The sequence below is a fragment of the Neofelis nebulosa genome, chromosome 9 (genome assembly GCF_028018385.1).
Source record: "Neofelis nebulosa isolate mNeoNeb1 chromosome 9, mNeoNeb1.pri, whole genome shotgun sequence".
NCBI lineage: Eukaryota > Metazoa > Chordata > Mammalia > Carnivora > Felidae > Neofelis > Neofelis nebulosa.
The window spans coordinates 123,118,074-123,145,519 of record NC_080790.1 but is presented as its reverse complement, the minus strand read 5'-3'; the positions used below and the strand labels follow the sequence as shown (position 1 = coordinate 123,145,519).

The 27,446-nt window shown below is 43.7% G+C and overlaps 2 long non-coding RNA genes across 2 annotated transcripts in view; one reads left to right on the top strand and one right to left on the bottom strand.

Moving 5' to 3' along the window:
* The window catches only part of LOC131485777 (uncharacterized), a 56,196-nt gene that overhangs the window by 11,534 nt on the left and 17,216 nt on the right, over positions 1–27,446 (top strand). The window lies entirely within an intron of this gene.
* On the bottom strand, positions 2,785–4,498 carry LOC131485778 (uncharacterized). Its single transcript, XR_009249010.1, has 2 exons — positions 4,359–4,498; positions 2,785–3,023 (listed from the first exon to the last, which is right to left on the bottom strand). It is a non-coding gene; the product is annotated as an uncharacterized LOC131485778 (long non-coding RNA).

The window sequence follows — 27,446 nt, the reverse complement described above, 5'->3', positions numbered from 1 at the left end:
GGCCCCTCTTGGGTCTGCGGCCGACTCTGGTTTTCAGAGGCCTCTCTGTGGCTGGCCGACTGCCCGACACAGTATTCAGTTATGTGGTGCGTAGAGAGGAATTCTCCATGTGTGTGTTCAGCCCAGAGACACTTTTGCAAAGAGCAGCAGAGAAAGGTGCTGCTGAACTGAGGGAAGAGAATCAGGCTCAGCTAGAGCAAAAGTTCCCTGGAAAAGTATTGTTGGCCAAGATCCGGGCTGAATCCCACCCATCCTGTTTTCCTTGTTAGGAGAGTTAATTCCAGGGGAGTCAATCCTGGGTGCTCTGAGGAACAGCCCAGGAGATCAGAGCCCACTAGCAGCCCCCTGCTCAGACTCAAGGAGTCGATGCAGGTGACTCCAGCACCTGAGACTGGATCCCTGAAGTGGGAAAACAGCAGATTTCTCATCGCTGGTCAGAGAGCCCACAAAGGCCAGGGCCTGGTTAACAACACTGGCCACCTTGCTTCCAGTGTGAAACAGAGAGCCACAAACAAGACAGCTGCATCTCAGACAGGACGCTAGCCTGCCCCTTGCATCTAGCAACCAGAGTCGGACAGGGCAGAATCTGAAAGAGCAGTTGCCAGCTGTGTGGCCAGGGCTCCGTGGCCTGGGGTGAGGGCATTGTCTCAGAGAGAGCCTGAGATGCCCCATCTATGAGGGCTGCTGAGCAGTTCCCCGTGCAGCTTCTGAGGGGCGGATCCCGAGACTTGGTGTGGATGCTCACCCTTGTCTTCTGGTTATGAGTGCCCTGCAGTCATGCTAAGAAGTGAAGAGAACCCTAAAAGGGGTGGGAAAATGGAAGAAGGGCCTGGAAGACTATAGCTCATTCCCTGGACTGTTTTCCCAACACCACCAAGCAGTTCTCTGATTCTCACTGAATCATAACCAGGTGTCCCACACTTGAACTGGGTTCTGACACTGTCTACCTAGAGATAGCAGCAGATCCCACAGGCTAAGGGCTCAGTTCTACAAGACGGCCCCCTGTTCAGAAACCAGTTCAGATACCAACTGAACTATAAATCAGAGGTTCCCACAATCCCCTCGTCCTCGGGTTTGATTAATTTGTTAGAACGGCTCACAAAGCTCAGGGAAATATTGACTTACAATTCCCAGTTTATTATAAAGGATATTAAAAAGGATATAGGTGCATAGCCAAACAGAGAGGTGCACAGGGTGAAATCAGCAAACGTCCTGAGCTCAGGAGCTCCTGTCCCCCTGGATCAACCTCCTGGCACGTGGATGTGTTCACCAACCCAGAAGCCCATCAGATTCCTTGTTCAAGAGTTTTTATGGAACTTAATTTGCAGTGCCTACTTTCCTTACATCGGTGGGTGGAGCTGAAAATTCCAGTCCTGTAATTACTTGATCCTTCCGGTGACTAGGTGTCTACATGGGGCCCCATCCTAAGTCACCTTATTAGCACAAACTCAGTTGTGATTAAAAGGGGCCTGATAGGGGCGCCTGGGTGGCTCAGTCGGTTAAGCATCTGACTTCGGCTCAGGTCATGATCTCACGGTCCATGAGTTCGAGCCCCGCGTCGGGCTCTGGGCTGATGGCTCAGAGCCTGGAGCCTGCTTCCGATTCTGTGTCTCCCTCTCTCTCTGCCCCTCCCCCGTTCATGCTCTGTCTCTCTCTCTGTCTCAAAAATAAATAAACGTTAAAAAAATTAAAAAAAAAAAAAAAGGGGGGGCCTGATATAGGGACGCCTAAGTGGCTCAGTCTATTGAGCCTCCGACTCTTGATTTTGGCTCAGATCGTGATCCCAGGGTTGTGGGATCAAGCCCCACTTTGGGCTCAGTGCTGACAGCACGGAGCCTGCTTGGGATTCTCTCTCTCTCAAAATAGATAGACTTAGAAAATTTATATTTTAAGAAAGGGCTTGTTATAAATAATGAAAGGTATTCCTATCAATTAAGAAGTTACAAGAATTTTAGGAGCTCTGTGTGAGGAACTGGGCATGGAAACCAAATAGATTTTTTATCATAGCACACAGGTCGACACCTCATCCTCAGTGATAGCGGTTTCTGCTTTCCATGGGGTGCCGTGACTCACATCAGTGAGGAAATTATTCTCCACACAACTCCCTTTCCTTTGTGCGGTTGGGTAAGGGAGGGGAATGAAAGGCTGGGCAGCAGCCTCTGTCGGTGCTTTGCCCTCTGGGCTGTGTTTTACACTGGCTGGCCCTCCTGTGCTTTCTCTCCCCATGCCTGCACCCTGAGAAGGTTTGCCCCCCTAGGGCCAGCCCCAGCAAATGACTGGCAAACATAGGAGAATAGTCCTCCAGCTCTGTTGCTCCCTGGTGGGGGCAGTTTTAAGGTGTCCCCAGAGTTCCCATGAGGGACTGAGCCAAAGCCGCCCTCCTTGGATGCTGCTTGCTGTCACATCTTTGCTTGGCCTCCGTTCCAGGTCCCACGTTCCCATCCACCCTCCCCCCCCCCCACCTCACCCACCCACCCATTTTCTTGTTCTGGGAGTGCTTAAATAAATAATTTTCACGTGAGTCCTCTTCTCCGAGTCAGCTTCTGGAAGCTCAAGTTAAGACAGCCTCATATTTCAGAGTCCTTGCTGGCTCTTTGCTACTAAAAATGGAAGGACAGGGTAGTCTTTTGTTTATAAAGCACAGTGAGGATGCTGCAGGTGTGGAAATGTAAACCCTGAGACTGAGGAAAGGGTGCAGACTTAAATTGTTGCTTTACGTTGAAGGGAGAGAATCGGTCTTCTGAAGGGTGCCTGGCATGGCAAAAAGGGGGGGAAGCTGGGAGCTTGAGGCAGAGAAGCGGCTGAACTGCTTGTATGAAACCTCTCTATTGCACCAAGCCTTCCATAAGGACTGCTACTCACACACACACAGTGTGTGGGTGTGATGTCGGAGGCAGGGGAGATCCAATGAAAAGGCTATTTGAGATGCGATGCTGCATTGCAGACCAGAGAGCAGGATGGGAAGGCGAGACGATCCCAAAGCTGAACTCCTTCAGTGGAAGCAGGAACTCTGAGCCAAAGAACTAAGGAAAACACAATCCATCAAATGTGTACCCACCCCACCCCCACACACATGCATCTGCATGTGTATACATGTACACACACTAGTCCACCAAGAGGTGGAAAAGGAGAAAATACCCCCTCTTCTGAGATCTGAATAATGCATGAAATGACCAACTTGAAGTAATTGAAGGATAAGTTCTAAAATCATTCCAAGAATATACAAAGGCATCTTCAACATCAGAACAGCATTTCTCAATTAAAATTAATAAATTGTGGGAATGCAAGCTGGTGCAGCCACTCTGGAAAACAGTGTGGAGGTTCCTCAAAAAACTAAAAATAGAACTGCCCTACGACCCAGCAATTGCACTACTAGGTATTTATCCAAGGGATACAGGTGTGTGTGCTGTTTCGAAGGGACACATGCACCCCCATGTTTATAGCAGCACTATCAACAATAGCCAAAGTATGTAAAGGGCCCAAGTGTCCGTCAATGGGTGAATGGATAAAGAAGATGTGGTATATATATATACAATGGAGTATTACTCAGCAATCAAAAAGAATGAGATCTGGCCATTTGCAACTACGTGGATAGAACTGGAGGGTATTATGCTAAGTGAAATTAGTCAGAGAAAGACAAAAATCATATGGCTTCACTCATATGAGGACTTTAAGAGACAAAACAGATGAACATAAGGGAAGGGAAACAAAAATAATATAAAAACAGGGAGGGGGACAAGACAGAAGAAACTCAAAAATATGGAGAACAAACTGAGGGTTACTGGGAGGGTTGTGGGAGGGGGGATGGGCTAAATGGGTAAGGGGCACTAAGGAATCTACTCCTGAAATCATTGTTGCACTATATGCTAACTAATTTGGAAGTAAATTTTTAAAAAGTAAAATTTGTTAAAAATGTATAGGAAGGAAAACAAAAAAATAAAATTAGTAAATTGACTCCCACAGCAAACAGGAATTCATGGAAGGTGGGAGATACATTAGCACAAGCTAAGGCAGTGGGGGTCTTAGAACATGGCATCCTCCTCCCTTGAATGACCTGAGCCTGGTCTCTGTTGCCTCCAATCCATAACAGAGCCAGGGCAGCCCTGGGACTTCTTCCTCCTCCACTGCTCACCCAGGGACTCCACAGCCCCATGCAGAGAGCCCTCTTCTCCCTCTCCTGGCCCTGCTGCCAGCCTCCTTCCCACATGGCCAGGACCTTAACAGTGGGCGCTCCAGGGTCAGTGAGGTCTAATGTGGTCAGGGAGCTGGGGACCTGCCTCTGAGTCCATTCCTATCTCTGACTCTTTCTCCCTTCAAGTCTTTATTCCACAAACATTTATTCACCACATGCTACTCACCAGGAACTGTTATCTTTGTTCTGTCCCCGTCTGTCTTTCTGTTTGTTTCTCTCTCTCCCTGATTCCATCCCTGTCTCTCTCCTCCTCCTTTCCTCTCTCTCTGTGTCGACCCGGCTCCCTTTCCCTCTCCCTCTCCCTTCTTCCAGGCTGGTCTCTTTGAATTAAATTGGCCTATGTCTCTGAAGCCACATGATGCAGCACATTCAACAGTACCCACAGTAACGGACATGTCACAAAGCAGTTTGTGCTCACAAGCCTGTTCTTTGGTATTACAAATAACCATGTTATGAACATGATTTTAGATCTTTATCTACATCTCTGATTAATTCCTTCAGGAGAGCTCCCTAGGTATAGTACTTTAGGTCAAAGGGCACTGACATTTTTAAGGCTTGTAATATATGTGGAAAAAAAAATCGTTCAGCAATTCTGCCCACATAACTGGACTTCTTTAAGTTGATTCTCAGATTTAAGATGGGGTCACCCACGTTTTTCCAGGGTTCCTGAAGACACTCACATTCTGGAATATCTCGGCAGATTGATTGGTTTGTAGAGGACCTGCCTAATCTCCTTTCTACATACTTAAATATTCATTTGTCTGTTGATTTGTTCAATTACACACCTATATAAAGCATGTGCCAAGTGCTGGTATTGACCCTGGACTAGAGTCTGGTGATTTACAGCCTTGCCAAAATCATAGGTGACTCCTTCCTTCAGACTAGACTCAATTTTGGACTTGGTATTTTACAAATCAACAATAAGATGAGAAGTTTCTCACAATGCAAGGCAAAATGTGGTCATAGATCATTCTGGCATGCGTCTATTCCCAACCCAGACAATAGTAAACACCTTTCACCACACTGCCTTCAGTCTTTGTTGGTGAAGACTTACTTTTTTTTCAAACACCTAGACAGCTTTGGATGCCCTATAATTTTCAATTACTGCTTTCTATAAACTGAATGTTTGTATCACTCCCAAAATTCATATGTTGAAACCTAATCTCCACTGTGATGCTATTAGAAGGTGGGGCCTTTTGGGGATGATTAGGTCATGAGGGTAGAGCCCTCATGAATGGGATTAGTGCCCTTATAAAAGAGATCCCAGAGAGTACCTTCACCCTTTCCACCATGTGAGGACCCACTGAAAAGAAGGTCGCCTATGAAGCCAGAAGTGGATCCTCCCTGGACACCAAATCTGCCAGCACTTTGCTCTTGGCCTTCCTAGCCTCCAGAATGGTGAGAAATAAATTTATGTTGTTTATAAGCCACCTACCTAATCTATTATAATCTGTTATGGTAGCCCCAACAGACTAAGACACTGCTTCAAAGGAGGGAGGTGTTTTGACCTTTTATTTCCTCCCCTAGGGCCAAATTCATGGTGCCTTCCCATATTCTTTTCAGTCATTTGAGACAGATTCAATGGGCTGTTCTCACTGTCCTCCAGGGGGTACATGAAAATATCAAGCCATTATATGTTAACATTTGTTGCAATATATGCTCACAGATCTTGGTGTAACTTGCTCACTAATCACAATTTTTAGCTATTAGTTGAATGTTCATTTGACTATTTGAATGTTTAGTTGAATGAAAATTTGACTAAAAATGTGACAGAACATTTAGGTGCACTTAGAAGTTCACATTGCATGTAACCAGGTATAAATCATAATACAGTGTGATAAAGGTTTATCTGATATACATAGGGGAGATAGAATTTGAGGGGACCCTAGAGAAGAAGTCCATAATGCAACAAACAAGAGCAAGAGACCTTATTAACTGTGTGTCAGTCAGCTACTGCTGCATAACAAACACTGCAATAATCTCAGTGTCAAACAATAATACATACTTGTAAATTTCTCACTCAGGTAACTAGGTGGGTGTTGACCTTGATCTTATCTGGGCTTTTATGGGCTTGGCTCCAGGACATGAATTTGGTTCAAGTCTATTCTATGCATTTTGGGCCTCCTTGGACCAATTGCTACTTCATTATCATGGCAAAAGACAGACATACAAGAGACAAAGTCCAACATGCAAGTCCATTTTAAGCCTCTGCTCACATCATGTATACTAATATCCCATTGGCCAAAGTAGGTCATATCACAGAAGTCCAAAGTCAAGGTATAATAAAGTACATTCCTTACATGGAGCTATAGTGAAAAACTGTAAATATTTGCTGAATAATCATCTAATCTACCACAAGCTGGATCTTGGAGAACAAAGGATGTCATTCTAGGGAGAAGTGGAAGGAATTAGTGTTCCATAGAGAGGAACCACATCAAGAAAGACAGGGAGACACAGGATATGTGGCACACTTAGGGAATTGTGGGTAGTTTGAAGGACAGGAGCCCAGGACACTAGTGAGAGATGTTGAGTGTGTGCAGGAGGCTGAGTCTGGAGAGAAAGAAGGGAGACTATATCTCAGGATGGGAGGAAACCCAAAATATCTCAATAGAGTTGGCAAGGTAAGAGGCCTGCCCTCCCTGTTGGATTTTCAGGGGACTCCTGCCTTGTCTCATCAAGTCTGTACTTCCTGGGGGGAATACCCCTTCCGTCAATCCTCTGTGCACTCTAGGGAACCAAAATGAACTTCACTCCGCTATCCAAGTAAGGAACTGCACTAATTCTCCTTTTCCTCACCATCTCCCATGCCCAGCTCCCATGCCCAGCATAGCATCTAATAAGTGTTTATGGTCTATACCCCCAAAATTGTAAACAACTGGGAATTCTTTTCTAAATTTTTTTTCTGATAAGGCATACTTCTGGAAAGAATGTCATAAAATGATGAATATGAAAGATGCACTGCATGCCAGCAGAAATAACCACCTTCACACTTTGATCAATAGCCTTCCAGGGGTGCCTGGGTAGCTCAGCTGGTTAAGTATCTGACTCGGTTTCGGCTCAGGTCATGATCTCACGGTTTGTGGGTTTGAGCCCTTCACTGAGCTCTGCACTGGCAGTGCGGAGCCTGCTTGGGATCCTCTTTCTCTCCCTCTCTCTCTGCCCCTCCCATTTTCACACCCTCTCTCTCTCAAAATAAATAAACTTAAAAAAATAGCCTTCCTGGGGTGCCTGGGTGGCTCAGTTGATTAAGTGTCTGACTTCGGCTCAGGTCATGATCTCACAGTTCGTGGGTTTGAGCCCGTGTTGGGCTCTGTGCTGACAGCTCAGAGCCTGGAGCCTGCTTTGGATTCTGTGTCTCCCTCTTTCTATGCCCCTCCCCCACTCACGCTCTGTCTCACTCTGTCTCTCAAAAATAAATAAATGTAATTTAAAAAAAATTTTTAAATAAAAATAGCCTTCCAGATTCTATGCAATGTAATTATGTAAGTAGAATCATATATTGTTATATTTAACCAGCTTTTTTTTTTTTTTTTTTTTAATTTTTTTTTTTCAATGTTTTTTATTTATTTTTGGGACAGAGAGACACAGAGCATGAACGGGGGAGGGGCAGAGAGAGAGGGAGACACAGAATTGGAAACAGGCTCCAGGCTCCGAGCTGTCAGCACAGAGCCCGACGCGGGGCTCGAACTCACAGACGCGAGATCGTGACCTGGCTGAAGTCGGCCGCTTAACCGACTGCGCCACCCAGGCGCCCCTTAACCAGCTTTTTTATATCAACTCAAAACATAAACCTATCACATCCTTTTTAATGGCTGCACTGCACTGTATTTTCTTATATGGGTATGTCATCATTTATTCAATCTCTTAATTTTCACCACTAGAAATAATACTCTAAAGATATCCTTTCAAATACATCTATGCCCACAGGTCTAGTTAGCTGTCTAAGCATAAATTGCTAGAAGGAGAATAGTTTGTTTAAATGCATACCCACTTAACCTTTTCATACATACCACTAAATTGCCTGTCAGAATGCTTATATCAATATGCAGCCCTACTTCATGCACTTGACATCATTGGATATTTTTATGCATTGCTAATATGAATAATTTTATCTCATTGTTATTATAATGGAATGATGACTTTTTTATTTCTTTGTGGAAAAAGTATTTTTTGAATTAGAACTCTCCCAGAAGAGCTATTAGCAGATGTAAGGGGAGGACAAGGATATTTTAGGAGGGAGAAATTATTAAAGTTAGAAGCAGAAATTAATAAATTAGAAAGCAAAAAAAAAAGTAGCCTTGATAAATAAAACTAGGAGCTGGTTCTTTGAACACAAGGAGGGAAAAAGAAGAAGGAAAGAAAAAACTATGCAAAGCAGAAGATAAGAGATCAAACATGAGAAGCACAATGCCAGGTATAAGGAATAGAGTCTTTTTTTTTTTTTTTCAACGTTTTTTATTTATTTTTGGGACAGAGAGAGACATAGCATGAATGGGGGAGGGGCAGAGAGAGAGGGAGACACAGAATCGGAAACAGGCTCCAGGCTCTGAGCCATCAGCCCAGAGCCTGACGCGGGGCTCGAACTCACGGACCGCGAGATCGTGACCTGGCTGAAGTCGGACGCCCAACCGACTGCGCCACCCAGGCGCCCCAGGAATAGAGTCTTTACTTCCAGATATAAAGAACTAAAATGTATTAGAAAATTCTATGTTAGAGGAGAAGGAAAAATAAGAAAATTCTGTGTTAAACTTTATGTTAATATACATGAAAATTTGTCAGAAATGGTTTTCCTTGAAAATATACGTTCCTAAAATTGATTCTAATGAACCCATATATCAGAATTTACCAAAACCCATTGATTAAATGGAAAAGTGCCTCCAAGCAACAGAGCCGCAGATGGTTTTTATGAATGACTTCTAGGAAATCTTATTTTAAAATACCACATCTAGGGGTGCCTGGGTGTCTCAGTCAGTTGAGTGTCTAACTCTTGATTTCGGCTCAGGTCATGATCCCAGAGTCATGAGATCAATTCCCACGTCAGGCTCTGTGCTGAGCATGGAGTCTGCTTAAGATTCTCTCTCTTTCTTTCCATCTGCCCCCTCCCCCACTCGTGCTCTCTAAATAAGTAAGTAAACAAATAAATTACCATGTCTATGTTGCTTACAGTAGATATTTAAACTAGCATAGGAAAAGATGTAATTTATAATACAAAAATGCAATGCATTTTATAATACAGAAGACTAGGTGTCTACAGATATGAAAATCTTAAATAAAATAAATAAAATATTAGTAAGTTAAATCTAGCAGTGTATTTAAAAGAATTGCGCACTGTGACCAAGTAGTATTGATTCCAGAAAGAATTATTAAGAAATCCGTGTTGAATCCAGTATTCTATAATACATCAGATGGTGAAAGGAAAGAAGCATATGATCACCTCAATATATGCCAAAGATGCATTAATTAAAGTACAACATCTATTTCAGATAATGATATAATGATGATGATAAATACCTTAGTAAGCAAAGAACAGATGGACCAAGGATACTTTCTTTTTTAATCTGAAGCCAGAAGCAGCAAACTTAGTGGCAAAACATTAAACATTGGGAGTGTTTCAATTAAATGAGATGCTCACTGTTATTGCTATTAATCAAAATGTTTCTGAAGTCTCAGAACAATGCCATTAGGGAAGAAAAAGAAATAAAAAGGACCGATTTTTTTAAGTGGCAAATTATCTTTATTTCCAGATTATATTCTTTTCTTCCTAGAAAATCCATAAAAACCAACTGAAAATGTTACAGGAACTAATAAGAGATGTCAATAAAATGGCTTAATATATAAGAAATAAATAACAAATCTACAACTTTCGTATATACTAACAATAACCAGCTAGTAAATATAATGGGGGAAAAAGGAGAGTCCAGTCATAATTGCAACAATAACTTTAGAATACCTGTGTGTCTGACTATGATTAAAAAAAAAAACAACATGACTTATATGAAGAAAACTATAAAATATTCTGAAAGGAAAAAAAAAACGTAAAAAGTTGGAGATGCTACATTTCAAGATACAAAATGTTAGTTTTCCCTGAATCGTATGAAATTAATGCAATTTAAATTCAAACCCCTATGGGATTATTTTTGGATCTTGAAAGATTGATTCTAACGTTGTCTGGAAGATGGTATGCTTGAAGCCAAGAAATTTTGGATGGGCTCTTAGCCACACAGAACAAAGACTACATTTCCCATTCTCCCTTGCAGCTTGATGTGTTCATATGACCAAGTTTCGACCAATGAAAGTGGTTTGTTGCTACATCCAGAAACCTGTTTAAAAACAGCTTATATGCATCATTTCCCTTCTGTAACCCTTTCTCTATCCAGCTGCTTAGGAAATGATGTATGAGGAGGAGTATGTATAGGCTGGAGCCTGAGAATGAAGGTCACATTCTAGTAACAGCACAGCGGAAAGCTGGAAGGAACCTGGTTTCCAGAGGTTTTAAAAACCACATCAGTTCCAGATTGCCTACGTCTGGAACTTAACATGAACGAGAACAGAACTATCTTATTTAAGCCGCTGTTATTTTGGCTTTTCTTTGTTCACAGGCGAATCTAACCCTATTACAATAACCTTTCATATTTTCCCCATGCTTATATAATTAATATAATTATATTCAGACCTATATAAAGACACACACACAAGTTTTATGTAGGTTTCTGCCATCATTTTGAGGGAGAAAACAACTTTCTTCATCTTATCTTCCTCAATCAATACCACTTGAGAAATTTTATCCACTTCAATTAGTATAGTTCTAACACGTATTTTTTGATGGCTTCAGAAAAGTACCAAAATTTATTCCCCCATCCTCTCATTCTTGGGCATTTGCTTTGTTTCTGATTTTTCTCTCACTATTAACAATGAAGTACTATAATAAACATATGTTCTTGTCTACTGATGCTCTTGTTTCCAAGGGATAGAATCCTAGGAGTAAGCCAGCAGGATGAAGGGGTATGCATTTAAAATTTTCATAGATGTTTCTAGGTTACTTTCCAGGAAACCTGAAACACTTGCATTTCCATCAGCAGTGTATGAGAGCACCATTTCTCCACATCCCCACCAGCAACAGCTCTTTTTTATTTTTTAGCAGTCTGGAGGATGTAAAGTGGTGTTACATCAATTTGCTTTTCTTAGACTGTAACCAATATCTGGTAATGTAAGACTCCTATCCCTTCTTTTCATAGTTTTCAGACATTTGTTCTTTCACACAACAAGATCACTTTATTCAACTTAAACAAAACTATGGGATTAAACATGGAATTATAATATAACAAATTGATATACAAATTTTGAGAAAATTAAAACTTTTATATTCAGCCTTCCCATCCAAGAACATGCTAAAGTTTTTTTTTTTTTTAAGATTTTATTTTTTAAAGTAATCTCTACACCCAACATAGGGCTCAAACTCACAATCCCGAGTTTCACTTTCCATCAAGAGTCACATGCTCCACCAACGGAGCCAGCCAGGCACCCCATGGTAAAGCTTTTATTGGTTTAGTTCTTTTATGTCTTTTAATAAACTTTATAGTTTTTTATATAACTTTTCTATGCTTTTCTTGTTAAATTTATTCTTAAATATTCTGTAGTTTTTGGAGCTATTATAAATAAAATATTTTCTCATTTCCATTTTTAGGTATTTATTGGTAAAATAGGAAAATGCTATGTTTTTTTGTATATTTATGTTATAATAAGATACTTTATAACAAATTATCTTACTCGTATACATATACATATATCACTGGAATATCTATATTTTCATGTCAAATAATAGCTTTTGTAGGTTATTTCATTTTCTTTTTTGGCATTTTCTAGGACCTCCAAGATTAGGATAAATAATAACAGACCAAGTTTCGTGGGTCTTTATTCCTTAAATTGCTGGGGCTCCTGTACTTCTACCCTTCCTAGATCAAATAAAATGGAATTCAAAAATGCATTTTAGGGGCGCCTGGGTGGCGCAGTCGGTTAAGCGTCCGACTTCAGCCAGGTCACGATCTCGCGGTCCGTGAGTTCGAGCCCCGCGTCAGGCTCTGGGCTGATGGCTCGGAGCCTGGAGCCTGTTTCCGATTCTGTGTCTCCCTCTCTCTCTGCCCCTCCCCCGTTCATGCTATGTCTCTCTCTGTCCCAAAAATAAATTTAAAAAGTTGAAAAAAAAATTAAAAAAAAACAAAAACAAAAAAAAACAAAAATGCATTTTAGGTTTAACAACAAGTTCATTGATGAACTTAGTGATAGTACTTTAGTGGAAAAGAGCAGAAGCCACGGGACAGAAATGTTGGAAGACCTGAGGGAACATTTTGTGCAAACATTTGGGGGCCTAAGCTCCCCTAGTGCTTATGGGACACTGAAAACATTTCAGAGTGGTGGAGCTATAGTGCACGTGGAGAGCTGAGGTCTGAGCAAAAGCAATGCTAAGGACTTTGTGCTTCAACTTGGAGGCCCTGGGTAGCTATGGAAGAATTTAAACTGAAGAGTCATACCATTAGAGTTGTTTTTTAGAAAATCCCTCTTTCCAAAGAAAATAGAGCACTATTTCCTGAATTCACCCATTCTGTTCCATCCTTATTTGCATTGCCTTTCATTGGATCCCCTTTCCCACCCCCACCATCCCCCTCCCCACATGTGGATTGCTGCAGCAAAGCTCCTGGTCTTTCCATCCAGTCTTGTCATTCCTCTATCTATTCTTCACACCAGCTTCCAAGGCAGTACCTTTATTTTGTCTTGGTTTTCAGATTAATCTTTTCTAGATTACAAATCTACTCATGTTACTCTTCTGCTTAAAATACATCATTGAGGGGATGCCTTGGTGGCTCAGTCAGTTAAGTGTCTGACTTCGGCTCTGATCTCACAGTTCATGGGTTCATGATCTCACAGTCCCTGCGTCAGGCTCTGTACTGACAGCTCAGAACCTGGAGCCTGCTTTGGATTCTGTGTCTCCTTCTCTCTCTGTCTCTCTCCCCACTCATACTCTGTCTCTCTCTCTCTCAAAAAATGAATAAAAATGTTAAAAATTTTTAAATACATTATTGGGATCAGTGAAGCACCATCCTGGCGTCTGTAGCTTCTAGCCTTCCCAGGTGAGCTCCCAAGAGCATCAATATCCATCATTTTGTTGGTAGAATTTTAATCTAGTGAATGATGTATTCTTGGGAGTCCTAGGGAGAAAGCCGGTTTCTGCTCTAGGAAAACAGAACTTGATGAAGACCCAGTGACCATCGTTTGAGGTTTTGAGTGCAGATTTCCTCAGCATTGTTTACTATCCCACCCTGGAACCAGTTCAGTGGTGCTAAAATGAATGTTCCCTATGGAAGGTCCTGATGTCTCCGTGTTTGCTGAGATGATAGGATGAGTTCTCTGGAAACCATCTGGTCTGTAGATCTGTGTCTGAGACAGGAATCAGGAAGATTTTGATGAGGTTTGGGGAAGAGTTCTTCTTAGAAGACTTCATGTCAAACCAGTTCAAGACTAGGATTCAGTAATAATGATGGTGACAGGTGACAGGACTGTTTTCTTTCCATATTTTCCTCCCTTTCTCCTCAAAGCCTCAAAGCCTCCTCAAAGTACTCAGACACCAAAGGAGGACATCAAGCAGGTAGTTGGACATACAAGCCAAGAGTTCTTGGGAGAAGCCTGGATGGGAAATATAAATATGGGAGTGTTTAAAACCATGAGCCTGGATGAGGTGACCAGGAAGTAAGTGGAAACAAGGAGGGGAACAAGAATTGATCCTGAGGAAATCCAACATTTAGATGGGGAGATGATGAAGAACTAACAAAGGAAACTGAGAAAGAACAGTCATTGAAGTAGAAGGAACACTTAAAAAAATGCAGTGTCATGGACGCTAAGCACAGAAAGTATTTCTAGGAGCACAGAGTCATCAACTGCCAAATGCTGCAGATAAGTTTATTAGTCCCAGTAGAACTAGCTACTGTAATAGAGACATTAGAGACATCCTCATATCTCAGTGGCATGGGCAATATAAAGTTCTTTCTCATTCATGTACAGTATATTCCACAGCAGAGGAGAGGGATACAAAGAGGGGAGAAATAGCTCTTTGCTCCATGAAAATATTCAGGGTCCATGTTGACAGAGGTTGAATTATCTTCAACTTGTGGCTTTTAAGGGCACTCAGGGTATCAATATGCAGCCAGTAAATGGGAGCCGGAGATGAAAATAGTATACAAAAAATGTAATGGTAAGAGCCTGGAAAGAAATAGAGGGCACATTCAAATTAGGTAATTTTATAAAGGTCTTTTTCAAATTTATATATTTACTTGTTTATTTTTAAATTTTATTATTATTATTATTATTATTATTATTTTAATGTTTATTTTTGAGAGAGAAAGAGAGAGACAGAGTGTGAGCGGGAGAGGAGCAGAGAGAGAGGGAGACACAGAATCCAAAGCAGGTTTTAGGCTGAGCTGTCAGCACAGAGCCCAACATGAGGCTCAAATTCATGAGCCATGAGATCATGACCTGAGCCAAAGTCAGACGCTTAACCAACTGAGCCACCCAGGCGCCCCTAAAATTTATTTATTTTGAGAGAGAGAGAGAAAGTGCAAGCAGGGAAGGGACAGAGAGAGAGGAGAGAGTGAGAATCCCAAGCAGGCTTCTGCACCACCAGCACAGAGCTTGATGCAGAGCTCAAACTCACCAACCATGAGATCATGACCTGAGCCAAAGTCAGACACTTAGTTGACTGAGCCACCCAGGCACCCCAGTTTATTTATTTTGAGGGGGGGGGGGAAGAGAGAGCATGTGCATGCACATGAGCAGGAGAGGGACAGAGAAAGAGGGAGAGAGAGAAAATCCCAAGCAGGCTTCGCACTGTCAGCACAGAGACCAATGCAGGGCTTGAAACAACGAACCATAAGATTATGACCTGAGCCAAAATCAAGAGTCAGACGCTTAACCAACTGAACCACCCAGGCACCCCTGGAAAGGTTTAATGAAGAGATTACCTGTAAAGGTAAGAGCAGGGGCAAGAAAACTGTCAAGGGATTTCCATAACCCTGAGATGGTTAATAATAGCAGCTATTACCACCCTAGACTTGAAAAGACAAGAGAAAGTTATGGTTAGTGGAATCAGGAGACAGAAAGAACTATGTGGGAGAGATGCCTGACTGAAGCTTTGGTAGAGGCAGACAGCAACTCAAAGCAAGCAGGGAGTAACCCAGGGGAACAAATTCCCTGTCCTCCTCCATCCCTCCTCCAATCTCTTGTAGGTAGTTCCCAATGATTCAACCCAATCAGAAACAAGAAGGCTCATTAGCAAAATCCCTAGTGGCTAGGCTCCCAAGGCCCAGAGCAGGATAGAGAAAGGTGAAGAGCAGATTTGAAGAAGCGGATATCCAACATGGGGTGTTTCTATGAGTCAGGCTTGGAAGGCGCATACGTCCCATCCATCCACGTTCCATTGGTCAGAACCCCATCATATGGCCACATCTAACTACTAATTAAGAAATCAAATGCCCCAGAGGAGGAAAGGAGAGGTTTGATGAATAGCATACCCCTCTCTACCTCGTGGTCAAGCAAGATGATAACTGAGAATTGACCATTGGATTTAGCAATATGGAAGCAATTGGTGATCATGATAATCCAGTCTTGGCAGAGTGGTGAGTGGGAAAGCCTGTGGGGAGTGGATGCAAGAGAAAATGGTAGGGGAGGGATTGGAGACAGCATTGCTAACAACTTCTTTCAATCAGTTTTGCTGAAAAGGGAATCAAAGCAAGAAGGTAATAGCTGGAGGGTTGTGAGATTAAAAGGGTTTACTTTGGGTTTTTTGTTTTGTTTTGTTTTACCATGAAGAGCATGTTTTATGCTGATGGGAATGTTCCAGGAGAGAGAAAAAAATTGATGATGCAGGAAAGAGGGCAAATTGCTGAAGTGATGTCCTTGAATAAGCAAGAATGGATGGGATCCAGCCATAAGCTGAAGGTTCGCCTTAGAAAAGAACACAGGCAGTTCATCTACAGGAATGGTGAGGAGAGCAGAAGATATGGACAGAGTCGTGAGAGGGAGGAGATGTGGAAAGGAGCTTGTTGGAGCTCCTTTCCAATCACTTGTATATTCTCAGGGCAAATAGAAGGAAAGTTAGCTGAGAGTGAGTCTGGAGGAGGAATTTGGGAGATTCAAGCAGAAATGAGACAGTACGACATAGTTACCTAAGATAATGTGAGAAATGATACTCAGAAGTTAATCTTCCAATAGAGATGGTCCAGACAGGTGAAAACCTCTGTTCATGCCATTCTCCACTCTCTCTGTAGACCTCTCCTGGCCATAATCCAGCATCAGAATTGGATAATAAGAATAGATAGCCCTTTTTGAGTACTTACAAGGTCCAAGACCTGCTCTAAACACTTCACATATATTTAGTCATTAATTTTTTTCATATGTGTTTAGCACAGAGCCAGATGCAGGTCTTGAACTCACAAACTGTGAGATCATGACCTGAGCCGAAGCTGGATGCTTAACCAACTGAGCCACCCAGGCACCCCCCATGTATTTAATCATAATAATGCTATGCAGAAGGTACTACTATTATTAAGTCCCTTCCATAATGAGGAAACTGAGGCACAAGGTAAGTAATATAGTAGATGCCTGAGTTGAATTAGAACTCAGCCAGTCTGGCTCCAGGTTCTTGAATTCTACTTATATATCTATACATATTAGACATGTCAGAAATAATCACTAGAGGGGGCTGGGCTTGAGAGAAGGAAATACACTTTGGAAAGGGCAAGGGGCTGTGGCCAGGTAGGTGGGGATGAAATGCTGTGCTTAGGAGAGGATTGGTGGGGAGTTGGTGCTGGGAGAGGGGTGGCCCCGTGGTGACCCAGGGAGCTTAGGACCAAAAGAGCCAATATCAGAAGTACAGGGACAAGTTGAGTAAACTGAAGAGCCCCTCATGTCTTCCCCATTCTGTGTAAGCTCTGCATCAATCAGCATATAATGCTTGATTTAATGTTCCCTTGGTTTCTGTGTGTTTCACTGGCTGACACAATCTGTTCTGTTTCCATGATGGAAGGGCATGGCGCCATGATGGTAGCGATAATGGTGATATGATCAAACAGCTCCCAGTCAATGAACGCTTCATCAGTGAACAATGAACTGAGTGAAGAATTTTATCAGCAACAAATCCATCAATGAACAAAGAACCAAACATTTTACTTACATTACATCATTTAATGCTTAGAATACCCCTCTGGGGTACACACTGTTATCCCCATTTTCAGATGAGGAAAGTGAGGCTCAGAGAGGTTGTATCACTGTCCAGGGTAACATGGTAACAAGTGGTGGAGCTGAGCCCCGAGCACCAGCCTGTTAGAGTCAGAAGCTTGCACTGGCTGCACTGTACCAGCTGCTGCTCGGTTTGGGGATGAAGCACCAGGAGCCCTAAGGAACCCTACAGGGCCCCGAGGGCTTCTGGGCCAGGGCCTCTGGGTGAGAGGGACTCCCTTTAATGAAGGCAATTGAGAAACAATCCTCCTCTTTATTTGCCTGTAACAGGGGCTCAGAAAAGCTAATTATCTTCCTGTGAACCAGTTAACTATTCAATTTTCTCCATTTGGGTAATTAATTATCAGAGTCAAGTGCAGGATCCAGCTAAATTTAGAAAGACACAGCTGTAGGGTCATCTGGGGAACAAGCTCAGTGGAGAAAGGAGGAAGCACAAGCAGGAGCCTCTCTCTGCTTTGGCTCAGAGGGAGATGGGGAGAGGGTCCCCGGACTGGCTGGAGTGGAAGGCAAGGGGAAGGGTGCCTAAGGCAAGCTGGCTGGGATTCCCTCAGCACCGGAGAGCAGCAGAGTCAGGGGCATGGGCCCAGGAGGGCAAGGCTGCTAATGCAGCTGCCAGCACCACCTCGGGGAAGAAATGGGGGCACTTGAAATACCAGCTGCTCTGTGTCCTCTCTCCCTTTGAGGGACCCATGAGGACTCTCACCCCCTTGGTCCTCACATTCTCACTGGGAGCCAGCTTATAAAGATGTTAGGCCACACACAGAGAGAACTCTTAGGTCCTGTTTCTGGCTATTGACACGTGTTAAGATTGCTAACATTGATCCGGAGCCAAGCATATCTCATACCAAGGAGGTAAGGTACAATGACTGTCCTGTACTACAGATGAAAAAGCTGAGGCTCAGAGAGGCAATGCAACTTGTTCAGGATCTCATGGTTAGGATATGGCAGAAGCTGGGATTTGAGCTCAACTCCCAAATTCACACCCTTGCCATCTCTCTCTCTCTCCTCTCTCTCTCTCTCTCTCTTTCTCTCTTTTTAAGTTTATTTATTTACTTTGAGAGAGAGAGAGGGAGAATCCCAAAATCCCAAGCAGGCTCTGCACTTATCAGCGAAGAGCCTGACAAGGGGCTCAAATTCACAAAACTGTGTGATCATGACCCAAGCCAAAATCAAGAGAGCCAGACACTTAACTGACCGAGCCACCCAGGCACCCCGCTCTCACTGTCTCTCAATGTGACATGCTACATATGCAAATTCTGGGCAGTATCAGGATGAAGAACTGGAGTATTTGAGGGTGCCTGGGTGGCTCAGTCGGTTAAGCGTCTGACTTCTGCTCAGGTCACGATCTAACGGTTCATAAGTTCAAGTCCCTCATTGGGTGAGCTCTAAGCCCCGACTTCGGTGAGCCCCCCTACTCTCTCTCTTTTTCTCTGCCCCTCATGGGATTCTCTTTCCTTCTCTGCCCCTCGTCTACTTGCACCCTCTCACTCTCTCTCTCAAGAAGAAAGAAAGAAAGAAAGAAAGAAAGAAAGAAAGAAAGAAAGAAAGAAAGAAAGAAAGAACTGGAGTATTTGGGACAGCAAGGTTTGGAGGAGCACTTGGTTCATTAAACTAAGTCAGCTGATCAAGGATATTCAAACCTTCAGCAATCTCCTCGGGGGAAGGGATAGTTCATCTGCAACAGCGGCAGGTCTAAAATTCTTGCCAGTGTATACCCCCATGTGCTCTGGGGGATATCAAGAGGGATTGGAGAAGACCTGGCCAGAGAGTCTGCCTCCTGGGTCAGTTGCTTGGGCGTTAGAGTTGGGGTGAGGGTGATGATGATAGTTTTACTGAGCACTTACTATATGCCAAAAAATGTAACAATCACTTTTATATGGGTTGGTTGGCTCATTTAATCCTGATGATGATCCATCAAATGGTCATTCTTATCATTTCCATTGTACAGATAGAGAAACTGGAACACCAAGTTCAGTTCCTTGCTCTTGGAACAGAATTAATTCAGCTCTTGAAGCTGAATTAAAATCTGAGCAATTTGTCTCTACCGTCCCACTCCCAGTCAGGCAGGTCCTGGCAGAGGGTCAGAGAGAGCTGGTAGGAAGGCCACCCCAAACCATGGACAGGTCCCCATGACCCTATGGTTTAATAGCCAGGTTCCTGGGACTGATTCATTGTTACTCCTGACCACCACCAACATCCACCCTTTGTGAAGAGCTCTGCTTTCTCACAGAGGGAAATTCTCCTTGGACTGACTCCAGGGACCAGGTGCCCTGGCTTGATTCAAGCCCCTAATAAGCCCTGTGGAGTTGGGTCCTGAGCCAGAAACGTCCCTCCTCAGCGTTCTGGAGACCCATTCTCTAAGAGTTTTCTCCATGTGGACCAGTCAGGGAACTGCTCTCCCCATCAGCCCAACAGTCATTTCTCCTGCCCAGCCCTGCTCCTCCTACATTTGTCATTAGTTCCCACGTCCCATTACTATGGGAAAGCGAGTTCTATCTGCCTTAGCTTCTCCATTTTTGCCTCTGTCATCCCTACAAAAGCCCAGGGCCCAAACTGGACCTGCCCAGTTAGGTCTTCCTCATTTTGCCAGCCCCAATAAGAGTTTGCAAGTTCAAAGCCAGGCTCCCTGGCCCAAGCTGCCGGCCCAGAGCCCCAGCAGGTGCAGCATAGTTGCTAAGCAACATCTCCGGATCTCTGTGTGCTCCTGTCACATGATTATCGTTGCTAAGGAAACAAGTCCTCTGGCATCCCAGGACTCAGCAAGGCCTAGGCAGTGGTGTGTTACCTGAGGCCTAACAAAAATCTTCCTGTCCCATGTTTCCGACAAGTTGTGAGTCCCTACTGCTATAGGGGACTACCAGCTTGATTCTTGCCTTTGACACATGCACTGGCTCTTAGAAAGGAGTGTCCAAATTGGAGTTTGGAATTCATGGAATCCAGTTTTTGGGGGTGGCCAGTATTAAGAGTGGCTTTAAAAACATTTTTTTTAATGTTTATTATTCTTGAGAGAGAGAGATTGACAGACAGCAAGCAAGGGAGGGGCAAAGAGAGAGGGAGACACAGAATTGGAAGCAGGCTCCAAGCTCTGAGCTGCCAGCACTGAGCCCAATGCAGGGCTCGAACTCACAGACTGCGAGATCGTGACCTGAGCTGAAGTCAGCTGCTTAACTGACTGAGCCACCCAGGCACCCCAAGAGTGACTTTTAAAGGAATGTATTCATAGGGACGCCTGGGTGGCTTATCGGTTGAGCATTCGACTCTTGATTTCAGCTCATGTCACGATCTCATGGTTCATGAGTTTGAGCCCCATGTTGGGCTGTGTGCTATTAGCGTGGAGCCTGCTTGGGATTCTCTCTCTCCCTCTCTCTCTGCTCCTCCCCTGCTTGTACTCTCTATCTCTCTCTCAAAATAAATAAACTTAAAAAAATTAAAAGAATGCATTAATATACCAAGGTTCAGAAGATAATCTTATATCCCCAATCCTCCCACTTCTATCCATAGATTCCATTGTAAAGGCAGAATTTGGATTTGGATTGGAGGATAGGAAGGGTGAAGAGGGGCAGTGAACAAGAGGGTTGTATAGCAGGGTCCCCATACTACAACAACAAGAGAACTAGACAGGCTTTTCCCCAACACCATCTCCCCACACCGGCAGTTCAAACACTTCACAGCAATGGATGCCACGTCAGGGGGTATCACAGTCTCCCTGGAGGGCTTGCCTCCCTGGATTCTCCAAACCAGGATTCTTGGAGCTCCATCCCCAGGACCTGCCCAGAAATGAGATGGAAATGAGGAAATCTTTCTAAGGCACAAAAACATAAAGAGATGGATCATAGGAGACAAAATATAAGAGAATCAGAGCACCAATAAGAAGATACAACAATTGAACAATAGGAATTCCAACAATAAAGGACAGATGGAAGGAAATTATCAAAGACATAATAGGGATATGTTGAAAATAATTGAAATATCCTGGAAAAGATAGGCATGAGTTTCCAGCTTCAAAGATTCCAAAGAAAGGGGGCACCTGGGTGTCTCAGTCAAGTGTTTGACTCAATTTCGGCTCAGTTCACGATCTCATGGTTCATGAGTTGGAGCCCTGCATCGGGCTCTGTGCTGACAGTGCAGAGCCTGCTTGAGATCCTCTCTCTCTCTCTCTCTCTCTCTCTCTCATAAATAAATACACTTAAAAAAAAAAAAAAGGTTCCACAGAAGGGTCAAAACAAACACTGTAAATATTTCTACCCCAAGTCACATCTTTGGGAAGTATCAGATTACTGGTGACAAAGAGAAGATCCTAAAAGCTTCCAGATAATAAAAAACAGTTTGCATAGAAAATATCAAAAATTGTAATGGCATCAGACTTCTCCAGTAGAAGATAGAAGACTATGCAACAACACCCTCTAAATATCCAAGAAAAATTACTTCATCCTTTCCACTGTAGCTGTTTTCATTTCCAAGACCTCTTTTTGATCTAATTGATCCCCCTTTTAGAACACACCTTGTCCTTTTCCAAGGGGGCAACTCCTATCTTGTCTTCTCTATTTATTGTCTCAAATTCCTTCAAATTGCACCTGTTAGGTAGGTAGTTTGGGTCTCTTTCTTTCACATTGCAGGCTTTCCTCAAATGTTTGGGGACATTTAGTGGTTGTTTGGATGTTTTGATTAGTTTTAGGTGTAGAAGTTTAGATTGTCTGATCATATTTAAGAGTAAACTACCAAAAAAACCTTTCAGAAGCTCTTTGTACTTGACTTGAGCATGTGGTTTGTGAACATCATTATAAGGAGTTCCCCCAGGATCTCTTCGTTAAAATCCTTCTTCTTAAACTGATAAGATCCCCCATAGAGAAGGGTTGCCCACTCTTGCTTGGAGGGTATGATCCTGGCAACCAGCACTCTAGCTGCTGTGAGAGAAGAAGAGGGTGGGAGTTTCAACATTCAGTATGCAGCTTACACCTAACTCCTCTGCTTTCAGCAGAGAAGACCCCTACCCTCAATTGTGCCTGGTATCCCCAAATCCAGAAGCCCTCTTTTACCTTATCCAGAGAATAGACATACAGTCTTCTGCTGGGGTTGTAGAGAAGAACCAGGGGTCTTCATCTTAAACTTTAAACCAACCTTCCTGTTTCAGCCCCATCCAGTGGTGCCTCCAATCCCTGAGCTTTGGGGGTTTCTGCTGTGAAAACAGGTTGCTATTTCTTGGCTTTTCCCACAACCAGTTTAGGATTCAGCTTTCTGGGTCTCCTAAGGTAGCCACCATACATTCATCTGATTTCCAGCTTCTAAAATGTTATCGCTGCTTGGGAATATTGTCTCCTCTCCCACCCTCTTTGTCTTTGTAGACCTAAACCTTTGCAAAATTCCTGCACTTATTATTTTAGTTGGGTTTGGGGAAAGGTTAGTAATCAATCACACTGTTCAATCTGCTATCTTGAACCAGAAGTCTTTTTTTTTTTAATGTTTATTTATTTTAGAGAAAGAGAGAGAGACAGACAGAGTATGAGCAGGGGAGGGGCAGAGAGAGGGAGACAGAATCTGGAGCAGGCTCCAGGCTTTGAGCTGTCAGCACAGAGCCTGATGCGGGGCTCGGACCCATGAACCATGAGATCATGACCTGAGACGAAGTCGGACGCTCAACTGACTGAGCCACCCAGGCGCCCCAGAACCAGAAGTCTTAATGTTGATTAATAACTGGTACTGAAGCATGTGCATCCTGACCGGCTGGGTTTGAATGTGGGTGTTAGCATCCTGGCTCTTCCATGTACTAGCTGCTTAACGATGGGTAAGTGATGGAAACTCTTTTATCTCAGTTTCCTCATCTGTAAAATAGGGGTGATAATGGCACATACTTCACTTGACTGTTGTGAGCTCTAGAATAGTGCCTAGCACATAGTAAACCATTCTATCAGAAATTATTATTATTACTACATTGTATTTACTATATGTCAGCACTTGTGGCAAGGACAGTGGAACTGGGGAAACCAAGATGAACATTCCATTTGAGCTTCCACTATTCCCAGCCCTCAAACTGGTATGACCAGTTTCCCCACTCCCGTCTATACCATGTAAATACAATATGTGTCCTAGGTAAATTACAAGCAGGTGGGAGTTCTAGTTGTGCAAATACAGCTGGTAACAATGTAAATAGAGAATTCAAATGAACTGGAGGCCAGCGATGGCAGGGTAGTAGCTTTCAAATATGGTTCCATCTCTTCTGTTTAAGTACAGTGGCCGCGGGCATCATTTCCCACACGACTCACACATTTTTTTCTGAGCATCCAAATCATGTCAGTTACTTGTTTTGCAGGGCAAATGATACCATCTGGACAATGGAAACAGCACGAGCTTGGGGCAGCGTCCGCCTCCCACCCCAATGGCTTAAGCAAAGTCTCCTCCTCCTTTTCAATGAGCTTCCTTTGAGTTTCCTTTCTTCTGGTCGGCTAGGCTTTCATCTCCTCTCTCTGCTCTCTTTGTCCCGCCGAGCAGGCAGCAAATCTGCAGGTTCTGTGATCCTGCTGCTCAGCTTTAAAACAAAAAACAAAAGCAAACACACACACACACACCAACTCTGTTGCGGTTCCTGAACTTCCCCTCCTGGAAGGCATAAAGCCATCAGATTTTGTGAAAGTAGCTGCAACAAGGTCTAGAAATCTGGAGGAAAAGATTGAAGAGGGAAAGAAAGAGACATTGGGAAGAGAGAGGAAAGAAGGAGGGAGGGAGGGAGGGAGAGAGGCCAGCCAGCCCCCAGGCTGAACTGGTGCTCAGCCTTCAAGAAACAGGGCTGCTTCATCATGAATGCGTGTAGCAGCCAAGGTATTTCCGCTGCACTTTCACCACGGAGTTCAAGATGGCTAGACGTTTTTTAAGTGACAGCAATTGGGCCAGTCCTGGAAGATACAGTCACTTGCCTTATTTTTGTCTAAATACCTTACTCCCCCCTCTGCTTTGAATGTTCTTTATCCAATAATTTATATCTTGATGGCTCTTGACCCTAGCTTCACACACAAAACTCCCACCTCCAGGCAAGAATTTCACACCAGGTCATTCAGGGGCCCTGGGGTGTCTCACATTGTTTCCAAGCCTGGGAGGTTATCCTGAGACATCTGCAGGTAGATTCTTCTCTGGCTCCAGCTACCCTCCCATGGGTACAGTTACATGGCTTCCTCCAGTCACTGCCCATGATGCTGAGATGCACGGGGGTAGCAAGGTTCATGCCATGGGAACCAATAGAAGCCCAGCAGCTGTACTATGCAGGAGGAAAGGGCTTTACAAGGTCTCTAGTGTAGCAATTCTACTTTTCTCATTTTCCAGAGTTTAGAATTTCTCTCTGGTCTCACCCTGCCATAAGATTCAGATATGTATTCATTGGACATACATCTGTCCGAACTCAGAACTGCCTAGGATGAGGGCCTCATTCACTACGTCATCTTCTCTGGTTCCTTCTTGGTTTAGGGAGATTTTTCTCCTGGGAAGCCCCTCATATCCTCATGCCAATAAGATATCTGGTTGACAAGCCCAGCAGTCCCGTAGAGACATAACCAAATGTGTTTTCACCCCATGTGTGGGGACAGCTTAGACTAGGCTAGCATCCTTGCTACCCTCTTAATCCCAGTGAATCCTTTGCAGTCTCGTTCAGGAACTGTGTCTTTACCCATTGATTCCACCTGAAGAGTAACGTTATGTTTCTTCCATTAACCAGGGCCCTCAGGTGCTTCTTCAGAGCTTGGCTTCCAGGGACAATGCTACCACATGATAAATAACTCTGTGCTAATGAGCTCTGAGTACAAACAAAAGCTGTTCTCACACACCCTAGGAACAAAGTAAGTGGCCCCTATCCCTGCGCAATTCTTTGGCCTCTTGTCTGGGAACCTGCCCTGCCCCACCCCCATCCCATCCACCCCAGAATTGATTAGCTTGAGGATTCCCCTGACAGGCCCCAAGTTACATGGAAGCAGGCAGCTGTGTTTGGCTCAAAGGAAGAAGTAAGTCCAAATGCATCATCAGTTCCCCAGCCAGTGTTTCCAGCTGCAGCCACTTCATCCTCCAAATGGATTGGCCTCCATTTTGGTTTTTGGTTAGTATCTTGGCCAGAGAGGACGATTCTCTTGCTTCCTTTTGGGGCCACTTTTACATGCCCTACTTTTTTTTTTTTTTAATTTAAATTTTAGCTTTAACTTGCATCTTATTTTTACTGTGGGCCCAGGGTGCAAATAACACAACTCTCTACCTGTTCTCACTTTGGGGGGGGGGGGGAAGTTCTCTGCCTGCATTGCATTGGCCTTGGAGTCTTGCTTTCCCTGGGCAAGGATGAGCACTTAACTCATGCTGAGCCAATTGGACCCTTTCCCTTCCTTCCTGGATTTTGAGTCTTCAGCAGAATGATCCAAGGACAAAAGTGATTATTATGTAGTATAGTTACTCCAACCAAGCTTCCTTTTTTTAAAAAAAAAAATGTTTATTTATCTTTGAGAGAGAGAGAGACAGAGCACGAGCTGGGGAGAGGCAGAGAGAGAGGGAGACATTAAATCCGAAGCAGGCTCCAGGCTCTAAGCTGTCAGCCCAGAGTCCAACGCGGGGCTCGAACTCATGAACTGTGAGATCATGACCTGAGCTGAAGTCCAATGCTCAACTAACTGAGCCACCCAGGCCCTCCAAACTTCCTAAAGAGATTACTAATTCCTTCTCCCTAGATCTCAGAGCTGTGGATCTTTCCAAAAACTGACTATTCGGCTTTTTTTTTTTTTTTTAACAATTCTCTGACTTTTCCTGTAGTCTCCCAATAAATGCTATTTATACTGAAGTTAGCTGAAGTCTGTGTCTGCTGCTTGCTACCAAAGAATCCTACTGAATTCCACAGGGATGGCCCCCTCTCCATCCCCTGCTGTGGCCTAAATGTCCTTTCCTCCCTGTTCTCCAGGCTGCTGCCAGTGCCTCCCATGCTCAACCTAGCTGTAACCCAGCTGATAGAGGAGCCTGTGGGGTCAGCCCCCCCCCCCCCCACCTCGTGACACAGAGCAAAGCAGGGGAAGGGCAGGTTGCAACTGAGCGAACAGACCTTGGACAGCACATGCTTCATTACTTATATTACATTTGTTAGAGTATTATTTAATTTTTCAGACTGAATTTAGCATTTAAATAGCACTTAATGAATATATAAGGTTCAAAACGTATGCACTATTTTAATTTCTTATTGAGTTATCACACAGAACAAAATAGGAAAATCTTCTCTTCTAGGGGTGCCTGGGTGGCTCAGTTGTTTAGTGTCCGACTTTAGCTCAGGTCATGATCTCACAGTTCATGGGTTTGAGCCCCGCATCGGGCTCTGTGCTGACAGCTCAGAGCCTGGAGCCTGCTTCTTCAGATTCTGTATCTCCCTCTCTCTCTGCCCCTCTCCTGCTCAGAGGCTGTCTCTTTCTCTCTCTAAAAAATAAATAGACATTTTAAAAAATGTTTTTAATTTAAAAAAAAAGAAAATCTTCTCTCCTAGAAAAAATCTCTGTATCTGGACCATGTTGTCAACATAATCCATTGTTCATGTGGATGACACTTCTTTGACTCATAATTCTGTATGGTAAAGGGATACAGTAACCCCCCAATAGCAGTATCAGTGGCAGAAACAAAACCCCAGCATCCCCACACCTTCAGGTCCTGGACGTAGCCAGGACACAGGGGTGCAAGAGCACTGGCTCTGGGGACCCAAACAGATCAGGTTCAGCCCCTCGCCGATGACAAAATCCAAAGGCTGAGAAATGAGTGGAGGTGAAACAAGAAAGGAATTTATTTCAGTGGGGCCGACACCAGGAAGACAGTGGACTAATGTCTCAAAGACTGCAAAGTGCCGAAAATACTTCCAGGTTTATAGAAGGCAAATGTGGGACAAAGGTTTGTGGGTACACGCAGGGGGGCAGTGAAGGTCAGGTGAATCATTGTCCTGGGGTCAGTCCTGCAGGGTCTTGCTGGCTCTGGGCAG